The sequence below is a fragment of the Etheostoma spectabile genome, chromosome 4 (assembly GCF_008692095.1).
Source record: "Etheostoma spectabile isolate EspeVRDwgs_2016 chromosome 4, UIUC_Espe_1.0, whole genome shotgun sequence".
NCBI lineage: Eukaryota > Metazoa > Chordata > Actinopteri > Perciformes > Percidae > Etheostoma > Etheostoma spectabile.
In genome coordinates, this window is record NC_045736.1 from 14,744,679 (window position 1) to 14,751,230 (window position 6,552).

The 6,552-nt window shown below is 42.0% G+C and overlaps 1 protein-coding gene across 4 annotated transcripts in view; it reads right to left on the bottom strand.

The window, feature by feature from the left end:
• The window catches only part of kcnab2a (potassium voltage-gated channel subfamily A regulatory beta subunit 2a), an 86,909-nt gene that overhangs the window by 70,539 nt on the left and 9,818 nt on the right, over nucleotides 1–6,552 (bottom strand). The window contains exon 1 of one of the 4 annotated variants that reach the window (XM_032512498.1): nucleotides 2,881–3,182. The exons of 2 other annotated variants lie outside the window; for them this stretch is intronic. The gene's annotated coding sequence lies outside the window, so the exon portion shown is untranslated. Of the gene's footprint in view, nucleotides 1–2,880; nucleotides 3,183–6,552 lie in introns of those variants that run through there. One more of the 4 variants, XM_032512499.1, reaches the window with a different exon arrangement.

Sequence of the window (6,552 nt, forward strand, 5' to 3'; positions counted from 1 at the left end):
AAAGTTAGACTGGAAGGCAGTCCCCCCTTCACCTGTCCGTGTGGGCTAAGGCTAATGTTTTGAAGGAGTGTTGCCCCTAAATTCCATTATATCTTGCAGTTCCTCCCCGTGAATGTTCCTGTGAATATTTTTCAAAAGGTTTGATCAATTATGTAACCTGTTTCTGTGGAATGGGAAGCGTCCAAGAATTCACCTTAAAAAACTTCAACAAAAATGTGATCAGGAGCCTTAGGGATTCCAAACTAACTTTTATACCACTATGCATTTTGTCTACGACACCTGGCACATTGGTATCTCCCCCCAGAACGGGCTCCACCATGGCTCACTTCAAAAGCTCATTACTGCCCTGATTGCCCTTAGACTGCACATCTTACCGCCATGCTTCCCCCTGCTGTGCAGGATCATCCTGTGCTGGAATAAAATTGCAAAAAAACTTTACATTTTGATACATACATACACGTTCATAGTCTCTTAAACCTCCCATTGCTCCACTTGGTGCAGGGATTTTCTCCCCCATTATAGCAAGATATGGAAAGGGTCATGAAGCATCTCTTTATTACTCAATGCTGCTAGAGAAAACAGAGGAGGATAACAGAGGATATAGTTTGCAACTTAAAGAAAATGTCACGCAACCTTTACATTAGACTTATCCAGTTCAAGATACGCCATTGAATGTACTGCACTTCCTGTACAGCTGTACAGGCTTAAGCCTCCTGCTAACCCAGGGTGCTCGAAGTGCTCAGATGATGGCACATTAACCCATATGTGATTATATTTGTTAATATGCCATTCAAGTCAAAGCTTGATAATCCATCAGCCGCGCCATGGTGCACCCCAGCAGCGTGCGTGAAGCGTCTGCTAAAGCGCCAGGGCTGTTTTCACGTGTGCCTCAGGAAGTTCAGACTGCTGGGCAGGAAGTAAATCAGCGAGACTATCCAGTCAATTTACCAAAAGACTCCCCCTAATACGATTTGTGTCTCCTCAACATCACCCTGGACAACAAGTGATTCATCTTGGAGGTTGAAAAACATAATGCAATATCCCAGATCATTTTTAAGGACAACACCAGAAAAGAGAAGGCATGGAGTTTAAGTGCAGAAGTTTGTGTAGTGGAAGTAGGGCTGGGCGACAGGGAGAAAATCAGATATCACAATATTCTGGCCCAAATACCCCGATATCGATACTGCGAGACGCTGAGATGTTCCCGGAGTAGCATGCAGCAGGAACGCAGCACAGATGCGCCTAGTGGAGAATTGGAGTAAGAATGCTATGTGTGTCATGTAGTATGTACTTACATTTAGCCTTAAGACAATGTTGTGTGAATAATATGCTGTCCTCTTTATTAATGCTATAAACTACAGCAGCATTTTGTTGCAACTAATTTGTATGCCAAAGATGACCACTTCCTGGAACCATACAGAATAGTAACTGCTCAAAAGATGTTTACGGTTCACTTAAAAAAAAAGCAGACTCAGCATAACTGCAACATCCGAGCAGTACTGTTTGCTTTGTTTTTAGTAAAACAAGTATTGGGTATGACAGTTAACCAAAGCATTTCTGCAAATCCCAAATTTATATGTTTTTCCTGTTGTCATTGGATGTCACATTGGATTTCTTTAAAGACATTTTGTTTTAAGGAATGTTAATACTGTTTATTGGTCCTAGTCAGTACCTTTCCTTAAAATACAAGCCAATTTGGTGAAAATATAAGTGTTTTTTTTTCGTATTAGCAACAGCAACATAACTTTGCTCAGAGTTTGGCTTCTCAAGGACAATTGAATAGCAGACATTGAAAAAAATAAGCAATACCTTCTGCAATATCGATGTACCAGCCACGTGAAAGGACACACCACTGGCACATCAATCTGCCTTTTTGTGCTTGTTACAGAGCATTCAACAGCTTACTGCACCAAAGTGAAACCCTGCAGCCTGCCTCTCCTGTTCTCTCCTCTTGGGCCAGAGCCCAAAGGCAGCCAAGCACACAAGCCATATTCAAGAGTCTGCGCACACACACACACACACACACACACACACACACACACACACACACACACACACACACCCCACACACACACACACACACAACCACACCACACACACACACACACACACAACAACAACCACCCACACACACACGCTTGCATGCAGAGATTCTGACCCACAACAATTAGCACAAAACACCAATATACACACATTTAAACTGTAACACATTTAGTCAATTCAGCACAGATAACTATCACACGCACGCACACGCACGCTTCAGGGTGTTGTTGGCTGTGGCAACTGCAACAGATGGAACTGCAGCAGCAGCGGGGCAGCTAAGGTGAAAAGGAATCAAACCTCCTGTGTTAATGGCATTAAATATCTACGTAAACCGGCACAAGTCTTTCACCCTGGCCGTTTTAAGGTGGTTCTTTATAAATCCTACAGCATGACCAAGTCTCTAGCAATAATTCAAAATGACAGAGCATGCATAAAACATGACAGGCATTCAGACAGAGGAGAGTAATGGAGTAGAAGCAGAAAAGGAAAAGAGAGAGCAAAATACGTGCCAGTGTAATAAGGTATGCAAAGAATGTTTTCAATGCAGCAGCGGCAGCAGCACTATCAGCCTTACTAACAGCTCTTAGACAGCCAGAGAGATCTGGAGAGGTAGATATGCTACCTCGCGAGCATTATTTGTGACTACGTTAAATTATGCTGCATGCAGATAGTATGGCATTTGATCCCCGGTAGAAACAGACAAGCACGAGCATCCCGACTCTCAATGACAGAGCGTAGTGAGATGAGGCAGGAAGAGAAAGGAGTGAGAGAGAGGAAGAGAGAGAGATAGTAAAGACATAGCCTCAGACCTCGCGAAGCTGCTCTTAAGACACCCACCTTAGTCTGCTTCTGAATCCCAACGCAGTGAGCACAACCAGGGATAAATGCAGAATACTGTAGTTATGATGAAGGACCAGCAACCAATATCCAAGAGATTGAGCAGAGAGAGGAAGAATGATACGAGACTGGCGAATGTGAAATCCTGTGAAGATGTGACTGAGCGAGATGAGCATGTATGTCTGACATGAGAAAGACAGAAATACAAGAAAGACAGGAAAAAAGAGACGCAAGACAGACAGAACAGGGAGAAAGAAAGAAAGAAAGAACGAGATGGAGAGAAGAGAGAATAAATGGGTGAGCTTGGAGAGTCACTGAGCAGAGCAGATGCATTAAAAAGGAAATGCCCCTCCTTCTTACACCCCACAACTCACACCCACACCCACCACACACCACACACACACACACACACACACACACACACACACACACACACACACACACACACACACACACACACACACACACACACAAGTATGGGGGTCACTTACAAATTTCCATTCCACTCCATTATAGACAGAATACCAGCTGATCTGAGTGGGTGGCTGATCTTTAATGCAATATCTACATTGCCCATTATCAAGGTCCATTCAGCTTTCGATTAAGCATGCGTTCAAAGTGAGCTGTAAATGGTGAAAGAGATATAGGGTGGCCCAGAGGAAAGCAAGCAAAAATCATGTATGTTCATTATAAATTTATTGACAAGACACTCCTTTCTCGCACTAGGAGATTTGTGGTTTCTACTGAAAGTGGCTTGAAGTTGATTGGCTGCATAGCAAAATCACACACCTTAGCAAGCTGGCTATAGCTCAGAGGGGAGGGAGGTTCAATTTGTTGCAAAGATCTATGCTATGCAGCTCTACTTAAATCATATTCCCTATTATGACAAAAGGTAAAATTAACATGCACAGTATGTAATCTACACAAGAAATCTGTCAGGATATGGTTTAAGCTCCGACGAGTAGCTCCTTAAATGCTGTAGAGTCCTTGAGCATGGCATAAAATCCCTATCAAGTCCCGGTCTGCTCACTGGCAGTTTTCTTTGCAGAAGGGGGGGGGTCAAGTGAGAGGATTACTTACTATAACTTGTTACACAATACATACTACTGTATATCAAACCAATGCACCCTTCTATGCGTAAGCACCCTGATTCACTCTCCCCATTACAGTTAGAATTATTTTTTAAAGGGAAGGATTTAAGGTACCAATCTTATTTCCTGCCAACTTCCTTTCTCCAGCAATTCAAAAAGGCGCTACAATGTCAGTGAAACTGACCCCACCTTAGTAGTTGCATGAACCAATGGGCCATGAAACCCCGCTCCCAAAAAGCAGGGATTGAAAATCCACTTAATGTTATTGATGTTTAAACAACATTTATGAAACAGACTACCTCACTACTCTAATAGCGTTAAGCTTAGAAGAAAAGGAAAGAAAGAGTGTGTTGGGCAGGAAATAAAGTGAAGATAAATATATGTCATGTTTTTTGGTATTTGTGTCATTATGGTTATTAGCAACCCTAGCTACACCTGGTGCTGCTAGAAGGGAAGTGGTGAAGAGTGAAGGGAATTCCAGATTTGTTCAGAAGTTGGTTTTCAGTAGATTCCTTTGGGCATCAGGTAACTGAACAGGTGGCTGAGCAGGTGGTTGGACACCTTTGAGTGGAACACAGCCCAAGTCGCATCATGTGTCTCTGCCTAGCTTGAGCCAAAGAAATATTTAGCAGTATGGTGTCAGTGTATAGACAAGTGCTTAGGCAAGACAATTGAAGGGTGTAGCAATTTTAAATTTTTCAAGACATTAGAAGCATAGCCAGTCTGAACTTAGATAACTAAGCAGCAAAGAAATGTATCATCTCAAATCACGCGTGAGATTGTATGTAGTGATGATGAGCTGTGCCTGGTTGTTTGCAAACATTTTCAGCAACATGTATGTAAATACGTACGTACAGTATATATATATATATTTTTTTAATTTATTTTTTTATTTTTTTATTTATTTAGAGTGGGAATCACTTACAAATTTCCATTTCACTCAATTATAGACAGAATACCAGCTGATGTGAGTGGTTGGCTGATCTTTCATGCAATAGCTACTTTGCCCATTATCAGCAACCATCCATCCAATGTTCCAAAGGCTAGGTGAAAACGCATCGTGACAATATTCACAGATTCATAACAATACAGTGCACAGTGAGACTTACATAAGGCTCCGTAGAGCAGCTGAACCACAGGTCCGTTGTGAATAAAAAATATTCAATCTATCAGACTCCAAACTCTGCCTGCAGCACCTTTTTATAAAGTTGCGGGATAGCTACCTGTGAGAAATGGGGATGGGATTTGGTAACGTTTATGCAGTTAATTCAGAAGCTTCTTGAAGCATTTTTTTTTATCCACTGTGTGGATTGGCATCATATCTTTGGCCAAATAATACATTATAGCATTTGTGATTTTGGTATGCCTCTTTGAGTTCTTGTCATACTTTGTGCCACTAGCATAAACACTCGCTAGCGAGGCTTGTTTGGCTAGCTCTGACATATTAATTGCAACACGTTTTTTTTGGGATAGTATCACACACTCATGATTCGTTCCGTTTTGTTGTCTCTATCTATTTCTTCTTTTACACTGTCACACACTGTCAAAATATGCACAGCTTACTTGGTACGCTCCATGGGGTTTGTCACGTAGTGGCCCCGTGCGCTGATGTGCACTACTGTGTCCAAGTGGCATGGTAACTGGCCTGATCGTTATAGCGTTTCAAGCTTTAAATCAAACACAACTAAGCCACACAGCCAACGGACGGGACGCAGCGCTCCACAATATAAACCCAATACCGCATACTTCTCGTATCACTTTTGATATAATATTACGCAACGTGTTATTGCAACAACGGTATTAAGTCGATATATCCTGCACCCCTAGGCCTTGCCATCACATCTAGGACTTCTTGTTCTTCTTTACACTGAAAATAGTTCCTAATGACCTTGGCTGTTTGTTTGGGGTTGTCGTACGTCTCCCTGATTGTGTTGCACAATGAATAAGTATCTGCCTGTATTTCTCAGCAGGACACTATTAATCCTGACCAAATCTCCAAATTCCATTTGCGTAAATGCAGCCCCAAACTTGCAAGGAACCTCCACCATGCTTCACTGTTGCCTCCAAAAACTTATTGTACCGCTCTCCAGCCCTTTGGCAAACAAACTGCCTTCTGCTACAGCCAATCTTGCCTTGGCCGACCACAGTGTCTACGATCCTCAACATTGCCCGACTTTTTGCAAGTGTACCGATAAGAATTGATGCTAATTTGAAGGCAAAGGGTAGTAACTAGTGCTGTCAAACGATTAAAATATTTAATCTCATTAATGTCAAAGTTAGCTTGCAATTAATTGCACATTTTTATCTATTTTAATGCTCTTATCAACATGGAAAAGTGGCTCGGCTTGCTTTGTGCAAACGTTGTTTTTTTTAAAACAAAAACAACATTGGCATATAGCCTACTGTAGTGTTCAATTTCACATGTAACATTCTCATTTGGAGCAACTAATCGCTCACAGAATGTAACACTGTCCATCAATAAAAGGGTGAAATAAATACTTTGACGAGGGGGCGGAGAATTGGCATCAGCTGTGTGCTTGGCCATCAAATGGTATTTCAGACCGGACGTGCTGCGATGATA